This window comes from Chenopodium album, chromosome 27, assembly GCF_948465745.1.
Source record: "Chenopodium album chromosome 27, dcCheAlbu1.1, whole genome shotgun sequence".
NCBI lineage: Eukaryota > Viridiplantae > Streptophyta > Magnoliopsida > Caryophyllales > Amaranthaceae > Chenopodium > Chenopodium album.
Genome location: NC_137860.1, coordinates 10043744 through 10057890, shown reverse-complemented (window position 1 = coordinate 10057890; position 14147 = coordinate 10043744). Strand labels below are relative to the sequence as shown.

General features: G+C 41.6%; 1 non-coding gene across 1 annotated transcript; it reads left to right on the top strand.

The window, feature by feature from the left end:
* Positions 1 to 11121: 11121 nt before the first annotated feature.
* Positions 11122 to 11226, top strand: LOC145621671 (small nucleolar RNA R71). Its single transcript, XR_014108489.1, has one exon. It is a non-coding gene; the product is annotated as a small nucleolar RNA R71 (small nucleolar RNA).
* Positions 11227 to 14147: the final 2921 nt, after the last annotated feature.

The window sequence follows — 14147 nt, the reverse complement described above, 5'->3', positions numbered from 1 at the left end:
GAGATTACTAAGTAGGCAAAGGTAGAAAGATTAAAACTTGCAAGGTTGCTTGATTGATTGAAAATGAAACTTGAACCAAAGTATGCATACATGAAGATAACTTGAATAATACTACACTTTCTCTCTCTAAGATTAGGGTTTAATTGTCTTATAAGATAAGGCTAGATAGTCCACTATTCTCCCCTACGACCTATATATATAGGTCTTTTAAAAGATACAAAAATACAAAATAAAAAAACTGAACTTCAGCGGTGCGCGCCCGCGCATATACACTGCGCGCCCGCGCAGATGTTGTGTGTGCGCCTTCGCAGATCTTGTGCGCCCGCAGATCCGTGGGTACGGGGATTAGACCCATAGATGCGCGCCTTCTCTCAGCAGTACTCTGCGCTCGCGCTTATAGATTGTGCGCCCGCACACTAGGCGCGCACAAGGCGCACACAACTCCCTGTTTTGGCTCTGCTTCTGCTGTTGTCTTGTGCGGGTTCTCCCAGGGCTGCGCGCCCGCACATAACAAAGGTGCGCGCCCGCACACGAAGCGCGCACAAGGCGCATACAACCTTCTGTTTGAGTTCTGTCCTTGAAGCTTTCCTGTGCGGGTTCTCACAATGATGCGCGCCCGCACACAGGGGTTTTTGGGGGTGAATTGTTCTTCTTCCAATGCCTTGATTCCTACAAAACAAAAACAAAGAAAAAAAGGAGAAAGGCAAACAAAGAAAAGAGGAACAAAAAGGAGAGAAAAAGGGGACAAACAAGCTACAAATGGGAGGGAAAACCCGTGAAAAGAACACTAAATTGTGGCATAAATGCCACTCATCAAATTCCCCCACACTTGCTTCTTGCTTGTCCTCAAGCAAAGGAAACCAAGGCAAAAGACAACATACATAACAAACACAACATGACAAGGTTCAAGAAAATCAATCAAGTACCATGGTGAGAAATGCTCAATTTGGACTCAAATATAATGACATTGATCAAAGAATACTTACCTTTCTCAATTCAAGGGGGAAAACACTCTATAAGATGCTCAAGGTTAAAAAAGACAAACCTAAGCTAAGCATAGAGAACTAATGATTTCATCCTCCACCCTAGCCCCATCCAAGACGGTCCACGTTCTCTCCGCTAGCTTCAATACATCCCCTAGTTGGCTCCTCATGATTCCGCAAGGGAACCGGAAAAAATTAATTCTATGTGGAACAATGAGGCTATCCTGACATCTCAACTATGCATACTCTCTCCATAGGGTTGAAATCCATCTCCCTCCACCGTTTCCTTAACCACGCCCCGCTAAAGTCCAAGGGTCTTAGTTAAGGTTGTAACGTCATGGCTAAAGGTTAAGGTTGGGAATTAATTTGAAAATTTTGGTGGAAACTCCTAAGTGAAGCATAAGAGTGGCCATCTCTCAATAACAACATAAAAATCTATCCTAAACATCAAATCACAACCTTCAATACAAACTACATGACAATACTACTCTTTTTGCAAGATTTTCATTCAACTCCATTTTTCCTTCTCTTTTTCTTTTCTTTCTTTCCTCATCATTTTTTTTTATTTTTTATTTTTTTTTAAATGGTGATTGGTTTTCAAAACTTACAACTTCCTTGCCTAATCCTTTTGCACACTTTTTCATGTATAGACTTTCACGACCTCGTTCAAACCAAATTGCACAACTTCCTTGCCTAAAACCAAGACTCTCAAACTCGAACCTCACAAGCCGATGCTTCACTAACTACAAGGGTTGGTAAAACATAGGCCGCTAGGTTTGCAATGTGGTTTAGCCAAGAAAGGGGAAATAAGGCTCAACATGGCTAGCAAGAAGGTATATGTAAAATAAAAACCAAATTTGTGACAAAACAAAAGGAAAACAAAGAAAAATGAGAAGAAATGCCCTCTTCCTCCTCTAGAGTTATATGATCACGATCTTGGGAGCTAGATACCAACACAAGGATTAAGACACGCATAGTTAAGGATCCAAAATGCCGCTCAACAAAAGTGATGGAGGCTTGAACAATAAACGCTCACAAGGGATATAAAAATATGCAAATACCAACCAAGGGAATCCTATTCACTACGGAGAGCAACACCATCTTACAACTTTCCCGTGAACTAGGGGTTCAAATGTCCTCAAGAGTTCTAAACCGGGCTACCTTAGCTTAAAATGTGCCTAGTTCAACCCTAGGCACTCTCAAACCGTGAAGACCCTCTTCAACTAGCTTAGGAAAGTAAGCATTCAAAAATATGTCATAACAAAAGCATATAGGTCCGCATGTCCAAATGAATGAGCAAATTCTCAATTTTCAAAAATTTTTCTCTTGTCATGATTATGAATGTCACATAAAAGAAAGAAAAAAAGCAAAACACAAAGGAAAAGGAAGAAATCAGAAAGGTTCATGAATGAGGCATATAAATCCCAATCGACATACAATGATCGTTGAATACAACATCAACGATTTCAGGTTCCTTAGATCCAAGTCAAACAACCTCGAACCATTCAACTCCTTCCTAAACTAACCTAAGCTATGCAACCAATCAAATATTTAAAGAGTTGAGAAGGAGAATTTGTCACCCAATTACGCTTAGCAAACGCAAATCCACAATCGTTGAAACTCCATTGCTCGGAAAAATTTGGGGAATGCGCCAATAAGCCCTACAAAATGTCAAAGACCAAAACAACTCGGCAAATATTTGGTTAGTAGAAAGGGAAATATATACAAAGAAATAAAGATAAAGCAAAATAGAGAAGAAGAACTACTAAAGAAAAAGAACAAAGAAAAGAAGAAAATTGTTTAGATTAAAGGGGAATTTGGATTTTCGAAAAACGGGAGCCAAAACAACACAAGGTTTCATTAAAAACATCATCATCATCATTTTTTGAAAAAGGGGGGAAGGAACCTTCCAAAAAGACACCTATTGGCCCAAAATTGCGCCCCATACGAACAAACCCCTTGAATGAAACAATAAATAAGCACCCCCCACACTTGAAAGGAAAACCATCCTCGATTTAAACAAAGTGGAAAAATGGGGTGGGAGGAAGGGCTAAACTCGGCCCGAGGGCTCTAATCCTCCATGTGAGAACTAGAGCCCTCTCCATATGGACGCCACTCGTAGTCAACGTCAATAGGAGGGCCATGGGGGTCCCAACCACTGGTGTAACCCGGTGGAAAACCACGGTTCTGATACAACTCTTGTTGTTAGTCCGGAAGAGGGTCAAAGGGAGGGGGCATCGCAAGCGGCTCGGATGTGTACATGGGGTAGTTGGGGTCCCCATGGTAATCACACCCCCCTGGTGCCTTGTAGTCGTACCCCTCAAAGGTGGGGTAGTTTACTCGAGGGGTCCCTACAGATGAAGGCCCGACGGGGAGTGCCGTCAACATGCGGTTCCTCGTGAGAAGGAACCGGCCCCTGTTGGGGCGGAAAATATAGATAATTCACCGGTGGGTCAAAGTGTCCTTGGTTTACATGCCAATCATAAATGTTGGCATTGTAAACCGAGTACCCATCGGCGGCCTCCGTCAACCGGTTTACTTGCATTGAAAGGTTTTGGAAAGCTCGCTCAAGGTTAAAAGAAGAAGAGGAAGAGGTCATACCTCCCTCGCTAGAGGAGGGGACGCGCAAACCTTGGGATCCCTCCCCATACTGAAAACCTTGAAGTTGAAACCCTTGTTGTTGTTGTTGTTGCTGATGAAACTGCTGTTGCTGAAATTGTTGTTGCTGTTGGAATTGTTGTTGTTGTTCTTCTTGTTGTTGTTGTTGTTGCTGCTGTTGATGTCGCTCGCGGATGATCATATTTCGCTCACCTCCAAGAGCATTGGGAAGGACACCATTGTCCTTAGGAACCTTCCACACGTTCCATGCGTTCCTCTCCAAGGAAGTGCGGCTCGGGAATGGAAGTATGCAATGGTGCTCCCTCTCAACGCAGCAATCATGGAAGTTGTTCACATCGTCGGTCGGTTGGATGAAGACCGACTTCCGCATGTAAGAGATGTCCACGAACATATCTCTGTCTCTTCCCAACCTTGTGCAAAAAGGGAAAAGAACCTCACCCCCTAGCTTCGAGGCAATCCTTGTTATCATCCCACCTAGGGAAATCACTCCCGTCTTGTTCCCATTTTTGATTGCCTCACAACATAGCACAAACTAGTACCCCATGTTGAGCCGCCCGCTCAACTCCTCCTTTGTGGCAACCCAAACAGTGAAGAGCTCTTCATGAGAGAGCTTGCTCAAATCTCGTTTGCTGAACACCGCAAATCCCAAGATGCGGTGTAGGATGCGGAGTACCGAATGGATAATTTGGCTTGCCACCGAGTACCGAGTACTAAACTCATCCGAATCGGTAATTGTCCGCCACCAACGGAAAGCATCGTACTCGGGGAAGAGCTCGGTGGATGGGGCAAGAAGGTCGGCGTCGGGGTTAAAGTCTAGGAGTTCATTTAGACGCCGAAGAGAGACGACATGGCGGGCATTGAAGAGTTGGAAGGAGATTTGGAACTTGTTGTTTCCAACGGGTTCCTTCTCAAAGGATGCTAGGAACTCGTAGGTGGGTTCCTTGAAGGTTGGGTATTGGTGGTTGATGAACTCACTCATCCCAAGGTTGTCAAGAAGGGACCGAAGGTCCTCATCTATCCCCAAGTCACGCATTTAGCGTTGATAGTAGTGTCGGGTGGGGTTAAGCTTGCGTTTGAGGAGTGTTTGATGGAAGGGTGCATGGTGTCGGTTCACAAATTTTAAGGTGGGTAGAGAGGATTGTGCTTGGTTTAGATTTTGAGAGGAGGGCTGGGGTTCATCAACCGATATTCTAGGCTCCTTTCTATTCCTTCTCCTATCACTCATCTTCACCAACTTTTCTCACAACCCAAAGAGATACCAAGAACACCACGGAGTGATTCCAACACTCAAAAATACAAAAACCTTCCCACAACAACAACAACAAATGAAGCCTTTGATGTTGCTACCTGTAAAGGGGTTAGGAGCAACAATATTTCCACGATACAAATATCACAAGCAAGAAACAACTATGAACAACAAAAATCCAAGCCAAAATTCGCAATACTCAATCGCTAAAGGGAGAATCACTAGGCAAATTTCAAAATCAAGCATAAAAAACTTTCAATCAACATGCATTTTCAATCTCTCATACATTTACAATCTTCAATGCTCAAAATCAAACTAGTGATTACACACACAATTTTCAATATCCAAGTCAAGTAATTGCTAGCCAAATTTCATGAAAACAACAATTTTCATCAACAATACACACAAATCACCAAGAAAATCTCAACAAAATCCACAATTATAAGCTAAACTATCTCAAAATCACACAAAATTCATACAAGTTCAATTTTTGCTTAACAATCCTAAAACATGGTACTATCTAATGAATTAAAGACACAAAGTAGTCAAAGTTTAGGATTATACCACAATTGAAGAGCATGAAGACCACCACGACCTCTCACGCACCACCACTTCGGCCACCAAGGAGCAATCCTGAAATTGGTGAAAAATGGGTGATTTTGAGAGGGGAAAGTGATGAATTTGTGAGAAAGTTGAGGGAATGTAAGGGATTTGTTGAAATTTCGAGGAAATAAGTGAGATTAGAGGAGATTTGGGAAGTTAGGGTTTGTGTTCTTGAGGAGAGAGAGTGAGGATCGAGTTTGAATGTGAGGAAATGAAGCTTGAATCGGGGAAAAAATGATACTTAAGCCCCGATAAACCCAGATCTGCGCGCCCGCGCAGGTATACTGCGCGCCCGCGCAGATGGCGCACACATGTCGTGCAAAACCTTCTGCCAAAATCTGAAGTTTTGTCTTCAATCTGCGCGGGTTCTTCCAGGCCTACGCGCCCGCACAGCCTTCTTCTGCGCGCCCGCGCAGATGTCGCGCACATGTCGCGCAAAAGTTTCTGCCAGGTTCTGGTTTTCTGAGCTTCCCTATGCGCGGGTTCTCCCAGGCCTGCGCGCCTGCGCACAGGGTCTTCATCAAAAGCTTCTCTTTAAATGCTCCTCACTCACTTCCAAGTCTCCAAACCCCAACTTAGTTCCATATATATCACAAACGGCCTCCAAATTCCCTCCAAACACGCACCCAAGATGCAAGTGCCTACAAGAATAGATGAAAATGGAAACCATAAGACAAAAATCAACCAAACAACCTACCAAAAACATAGAAAATAGTAAAAGAAAAGGATTCAAAAGTTGGGTTGCCTCCCGGGAGCGCTTCTTTATAAGGTCATTAGCTTGACCATGATGAAAATCCATTCAAAAGGGTGGCTTTGGACCCAAAGGGTCTAGCCTCGAACATTCAATCACACCAACTTCCTCCTTGCAGAAATAGTGCTTCAAACGAGAGCCGTTCACCATGAATTTGTTTTCGTCGGCATCCAACTCAAAAGAACCATAGGGAGTGGTCTTTGATACAACGAAAGGCCCCGACAACTTCGATTTGAGCTTACCCGGGAACAAACGAAGCCTTGAGTTGAAGAGTAAGACTTTGTCCCCAACTTTGAAGCTCTTGTTCCGGATATGTTGGTCGTGCCACTTTTTTGTCTTCTCCTTGTAGACTCTTGAGTTTTCATAGGCATCATCCCTAAGCTCCTCGAGCTCGTTGAGCTTAAACGACCTCTTTTCACCCGCCAACGACAAATCCATGTTTAGCTCTTTGATGGCCCACCAATCTTTGTATTCTAGCTCGACCGGCAAGTGGCAAGCCTTCCCATACACCAACCTATACGGGGTTGTACCAATGGGGGTCTTGTATGCCGTTTGAAGATCCCAAAGAGTATCGTCAAGCTTTAGGGACCAATCTTTCCTTGATTTGTTTACCATCCTTTCGAGGACATTCTTGATTTCTCGATTTGACACTTCCACTTGCCCTTGCGTTTGAGGATGGTAGGGTAACCCAACCTTGTGATGAACACCATATTTCTTGAGGAGAGCTTCCAGTTGCTTTTTGGCGAAATGAGACCCTCCGTCACTGATTAGAACCCTTGGTACCCCAAACCTAGGAAAAATTATCTTTTTGAGAAGCTTGAGAACAACTTTGTGGTCATTGGTAGGAGATGGTATAGCTTCTATCCACTTCATCTCATAGTCAACCTCTACTAAGATGTAAAGGTTCCCACATGAAGAAACGAACGGACCCATAAAGTCCACTCCCCACACATCGAAAGGCTCCACCTCTAGAATACTTTGTTGAGGCATCTCGTCCCTCATAGTGATCCCACCACTTCTTTGGCATCGGTCACATTGCATGATGAATTTGTGAGTATCCTTATGCATAGAAGGCCACCAAAGTAGAGATTGTGAAATTTTTGCTACCGTCTTGTCAACACCACCATGTCCACCACATGGTAGTGAGTGACAATGCTCAAGGACCCCCTCAATTTCATGGTTGGGGACACATTTCCTAAATAGACCGTCACCACATTGCTTAAAAAGGTAGGGATCATTCCAATAATATCTCCTCACTTCTTTGTAGAACTTTTTCCTTTGTTGTGAAGAGAATTGCGGAGGCACTACTCCACAAGCAAGATAGTTGGCAATATCGGCATACCAAGGTGTAGAAGACGCTACCATAGCCATTAGAGCTTCGATCCCTATCTCATCATTGATCGGAACAACCTCCTTGTTTTCAAATGGAAGCCTTGACAAATGATCCGCTACATAATTCTCGGCTCCCTTTTTATTTCTCATTTCCATGTGAAAATCTTGAAGAGAGAGAACCCACCGGATCAAGCGAGGCTTCGCTTCCTTTTTAGTCATGAGGTATCGCACCGCGATATGGTCTGTGTACACAATGACTTTGGAACATATGAGATAAGACCGGAATTTATCAAAAGCAAAGACCACGGCTAGCATCTCCTTCTCCGTTGTTGTGTAGTTCTTTTGAGCTTCATCAAGAGTTCTACTTGCATAGTAGATGACACATGATCTTCCTTCCTTCTTTTGACCAAGGACGGCACCTACTGCAAAATCACTCACATCGCACATTAGCTCAAAAGGCAAGCTCCAATCCGGAGCTTGCACAACAGGAAAGAGATGAGAGCTTCCTTGAGCTTACGAAATGCCTCAAGGTAAGCCTTATCAAAGCTTAAAACAACATCTTTCTTGAGTAATTCGGTCAAAGGTTTGGCGATTGAGGAGAAATCTTTTATAAACCTCCGGTAGAAACCGGCATGCCCAAGAAAAGCACGTACTCCCGTGAAGGAAGTAGGAGGGGGCAATCTCTCAATCACCGAAAATTTGGCCGGATCAACCTCAATGCCATTTTTTGAAACTTTATGACCGGGGACAATGCCCTCCTCGACCATAAAATGGCATTTTTCCCAATTCAACACCAAACTCGTCTCTTGACACCTTTGCAAAACTCTTTCAAGGTTAAAAAGAAAAGTGTCAAAAGACGAGCCACCAACACTAAAATCATCCATGAAGACCTCAATTTCTTTTTCAAGCATTTCGGAGAAAATAGAAGTCATGCATCGTTGAAAAGTAGAGGGAGCATTGCATAATCCGAATGGCATTCATCGGTATGCAAATGTCCCATATGGACATGTGAAAGTATTTTTCTCTTGATCGCTTGGATGGATAGGGATTTCGAAAAATCCGGAATATCCATCCAAGAAGAAAAAGAAAGCGTGGTGAGAAAGCCTTTCAAGCATTTGGTCCATGAAAGGGAGAGGAAAATGATCTTTCTTGGTGTTTTTGTTCAATCTCCTATAATCAATACACATTCTCCACCCGTTCACCGTCCGGGTGGAGATTTCCTCTCCCTTTTTATTCTTGACAATGGTCATTCCACCCTTTTTGGGAACCACATGAACCGGGCTCACCCACTTGCTCTCGGAGATAGCATAAATGATGCCCGCCTCACGTAGTTTCAAAATTTCTTTCTTGACAACCTCTTGGAGGTTGGGGTTCAACCTCCTTTGAGGTTCAATGGAGGTGGAATGATCATCCTCAAGATGAATACGATGCATGCAAAGAGAAGGACTAATTCCCTTGATATCATCAATGCTATACCCTATCACATCCTTGTATTTTCTCAAAACATCAAGCAATTTTTTCAAATTAAGTTCATCAAGGGTAGCATTGACAATAATAGGGTATTTTTCCTCCTCATCAAGATAAGCATATTTCAATGAAGGGGGGAGGGGTTTGAGTTCTACCTTGGAAGGAGGCTTGGAACTCTCCTTCGATTTTTCCTCCATTGATTCAAGCTCAATTTTGCGTTGTTCATCAACTTCCTCCTTTGAGGATTCCTCCATCGCCATGACAAATTCTTTGGCTTCTTGAGAGTGGAACTCTTCATTGCATGTTAGAGCTTCCACAATTGGATCTTAAAGCTTCATCATAACCCTTCCCAAACGGTCCAACTCCTCATTCACAATATCAACACGGTAGCACTTTTCAACCATTGGGGTCTTTAGCAACTTGGAGAATTCAAAAACTAATCTTCTCATCGGCCACTTCACATGTGATGGTGTTGTTTTTGCAATTGATGACCGCTCCCAAAGTCTTAAGAGCTTCCCGACCTAAGATCAAAGGTATATCCACATCTTCCTCCATGTCCATCACTACAAAGTCACAAGGCACATAGATGTGTCCCACTTGAATTGGAACATTCTCAAGTTCTCCACATGGTAACTTCACCGAGCGGTCGGCTAGTTGAATGGTCTTCCTTGTAGGGATCATCTCAATATTGAGTTTTTGATCAATTGATAAGGGGATTAGACTGACACTTGCTCCAAGATCGGCCAATGCACCCCTAGCTTCCATGTTTCCAATTTTCACCGGCAAAGTGAAACTCCCTGGATCTTTCTCCTTCTTGGGAATTTTATGTTGAACAAGAGCATTCACTTGGTGTGGAAGGGTGATAAGCTCATCATTGAGCTTCCTTTTGTTGGTGAGGATGTCCTTGAGAAATTTGGAGTAAGATGGCATTTGTGTCACTACTTCAAGAAAAGGGAGATTGATGTGCAAGTTCTTCATCACGCTTAGAAATTTTGCAAACTTGTCATTCAACTTACTCTCCGCAAGCCTACTTGGAAAAGGAACCGGTCCATCGAGGTTCCTAGTCTCACTAGGAATTGAAGTTGTCTTCTCGTTGTTGAGCTTCTTCTTCTCCGAACTTCCTTCGACCTCATCACCTTCTTCTCCCTCACCTCTCCTATCTTCATTCACACTCTCTTCTCCTCCCTTCTTTCCCTCACTATCCCCCTCATTTGGACCATCATAAGAAGTTCCCGACCTCAAAGTGATTGCCTTACATGTATCGGGTTTTTGGTTATGAGAAGGGTTAGGTTGTGGTTGTCCGGGTAAAGTTGATGGTGAATTGAAAGGAGCCCTCTCGGCCAATTGAGCTAATTGTGAATCAACCATTTTGTTATGTGCCCTTATTTCTTGCATTTGTTGCCCAAAAGTTTGCATTTGTGAATGCATAGATTGAAGGAGTTGTGTGGGTGTTGGCTCCGCTTAAGGTGTTTGTTCTTGATTTCTTTGGGGCCCTTGGGTTTGATTGTTGTATTGGTTTTGGTTGTTGTATTGGTTGTTCCTAGGGTAGCTTCCTCTTGGGTTTTGGTTTTGAGATGGAATTGGATTTTGGTATTGGGGGTTGGAATTGTAAGAAGGTTGAGCTTGTTGGCCCCATTGTTGAGGTTGAGATGCAAACCTGGGTGGTGGTTGTCTCCAAGCTACTCCACCGCCGCCTCCTCTAAAGCCGTCTTGTCTTGTGTTGTATGCCGCCACATGCTCGGGGCTCAAACCTCCACAATAAGATGTATCATGGTTCGTTCCTTCACAATTTTAACATGAGAAAGTGTTGACTTGAGAAGAGCTTGCTCCTCCATTTGAGCTTGCATTAACACTTGTGTTCAACTTTGAAAGCCCTTTTGTGAGTTGCTCAATTTGATGTTGCAATTGATCGACCTTCTCCAATTCATACATCCCACTTTTCTTTGGTGCACTTCTTCTTCTACCTCCCCAAGAGTAGTTCTTTGCTACCTCCTCGATTGTTGCTTCCACTTGATTTTGAGGGATCTTGATTAGTTGTCCACCCGCCCCCGCATCCAAGTTGGCTCTAGACATGGGCTCCAAACCATCGTAGAAAAACCTCATGAGCAAACATTGATTGTATTCATGGTGAGGACATGCTTGTATCAACTCTTTGAACCTCTCCCAAGCTTCATTAAGACTCTCGTCCGCTTATTGTTCAAATGATGCAATCTTCCTTCTCATCTCGGCGGTCTTCTCCTTGGAATTGAACCTCTTCAATAATGCCTTAACTACCTCCCTCCAAGACGTGAGTGAGTTAGGCTTCACTTGCTTCAACCACTTCTTTGCTCTACCCGAAAGAGATTGTCGAAATAAATGCATCCGGATGTACTCTTGTGAAACTTGGTTGGTTTAAATCATGGCACATAGCTCAAGGAATCTATCAAGGTGCTCTATGGGATCTTCACTTGTAGAACCCGAAAATTGCTCCGATTGAACCATTCTTGTATATTGGGGATGAATTGTGAAGTTATTCTCCGTGACGGGTAACAAAATCCCTCCCGTGAGCTCATAATCCTCCGGATTACAAAACTCACGAAACAAAACATCATCTTCTTGTCCCGCTATTGATTCCCTTTGCAAAATAGAAGAGTAAGAATCACTCCCTCTATCAATTATAGCACCAAGTCCTCTCCCTTCTTCTTCAAAAAGCCTAAGGATTTGTCTCAAAGTTCGGTTGATTTCTTGGTCAATTTGATGGGTAGGTGGTCCTTGAGATCTTCTAAGCATTCACCAAAGCTAAGCAAACAATTAGCAATTACAAGTATGATAGAACAAAACAAAACAAAAAGAAAGCAATTAAAATTACTCTAACAAAAGCAAATTAGTCACCAAACAAGCCGCTTCCCCGGCAACGGCGCCAAAATTTGATCGGGATTTAGTAGGTCGTTGGGACTACCAACCTGTAGACACCCATTTGTGTCTCCCTAAAACCAAACCCAGTGATGAATACCTGTCACGTCGAACCATAATCGAATGAGGTAAAAGTGTGAAAAGTCAAGTGTTGCGGTTAGTTTTTATTAAATTCTTTTTTCTCTGTTTTTGAAAATGACTTTATTTATTTGAAAACGTCCAATTCAGTTTATTTTGGTCCATGATAAGGGTCCAATAATGGTGTAAATGTATGGAGCTTGAAAAGACCTTTCCAACGATATATTATAAACCCAATTCCGATGAATAATTAGGAAGTTATGGCCAAAATACTAAACTGGGCCCAAACCGGATTTTACCTACGACCCAATGATCATGAGGAGGGTCCAAAGGTTTAATCCTATTCCTAAACTAATTAGGATTGATTAGAATCTTTTATAAGATTCTAAAATATATTAATTATCCTTTTTTGAAAATATAAGATCATGGAATTTGATTTAAATGTAAACTTTCCTTTTGTAAAACTTTCCTAATTCTATTCGGATTCAAACATGTTCAAAGATAGTCAGATATTATTTTCGTGCCTCATATTTTTTATCCAAATTTTATATGGTTGGATAGATCTTGAAATTATCTTTCCAATGATATATTATAATATTAAATCCGAGCTATAACGAAAAAGATATGAAAAGAATACGAAACTCTATCCAAAACTGACACCCTTTCACTATTTTGTTCATATCTTTTTATCTACAAAATATTTTAATCTGATTTTAATTGCATTAGAAATTAGACTTCAAGAGCTTTCCAACGACATATTATATGACTTATTTGGACGTCTAGATCAAAAGATATAATTAAAACAAAATCCGCAAAAAACTGTCTTGTCGCGAAACGACAGGCTTGTCGCCTCGCGACAGACTCTGTCGTCTGGCGACAAGATAAATCTTTGGCGACAAGGTCGGTTTGATTAGCGACAGAGTGGAGTTTTATTCCTTATCAAATTCTATGATTTTCCGGACTGTTTTCTTATAAATAGGGTCCGAACCTCTGTTTTTATTCATCAACTTTCATCATCAATTCTCTCAATCAAAACTCTCATCAACTTTCAATCATCTCTCATTAATTCTCTCAATCAACTACTATCAATTCTCATTAACTCTTCCTTAATTCTCTCTATTCTCTCTTGAGCAATATTTGCTTTCTTTCTCCCTCTTTTTCTAAACTAGCTTTTCACATAAAATATTCCGCATTCACAAGATCTTGAATCTCTTAACCAAGTTCGAAGTTGCCTTCGCCCTAGACGTGAAAGGTTTGATAATTTCAGAGGGTTTGGTCCAAAACTAGTCTAAACTTTATTTAATTTGATTTCAATTTAATTCTTTAATTGTTCTTTATTACTGTCATTGAAGTTTACTAACTTGTGTATTTTGTTATTAGAAAGAGGTACGAGGCTTCAAAGTATGTAATCTTATTACCCTCTTTCAATGTAGAAATCATGTTTATTATTGTTTAATATTCCTAGTATCATGTTAGGATTATTTTATGCTTTCTAATATCATGTGATTACCATGTTAGGGTTAAAGCTTTGATCTTTATTGCTTAGTGACATGCTAGGGATTGGTTATTAATCTTGTTAGTATCATGCTTAGGATCTTGCTATTATTATTAAGCTTTATTATGCCTTATCATGCTATTATCATCGTTATTATTTATTATGGTTTATTATTATGTTGCTTGATTTATATTTTATTGTTATTGCATGATCACACCTTTTATGATTGTTGAAGGGAATTTGTACTTGAAATCACGCTTAATAAGATAATTAATAATTTGGTTTAGGCTAATGTGATTTTAACTCAAGTGATTGCCAATAATAGTCTTATTTGTGCATTAATATTCAACCAACATAGATAAACAGGGTAGGATTAATATAATGTTTGTATGTTATTCGAAAAGCGCGCATGAATACGAGCAGAACAAAGTAGAGGCCTATTTTATAGGGCGGGTCCTTTCTTTTGTAGATTGGATTCGTACCCTCATCCCCGGACCCTGTTTGGTTCAAGACCTTATGGAGTAGTTGATAGTCCTTTGGATTGTCTTTTGGGTTTACAAGTTCCTAAAACTTGTTGGCGACTCTTTTTGCTCTTTGTCTTTCCCTTTGGAACGCCACCGTACTTTAGTGTATGATCACAGTGGGGTTCAAGTTTGGGGTTATCATAATGCTTGAAATATT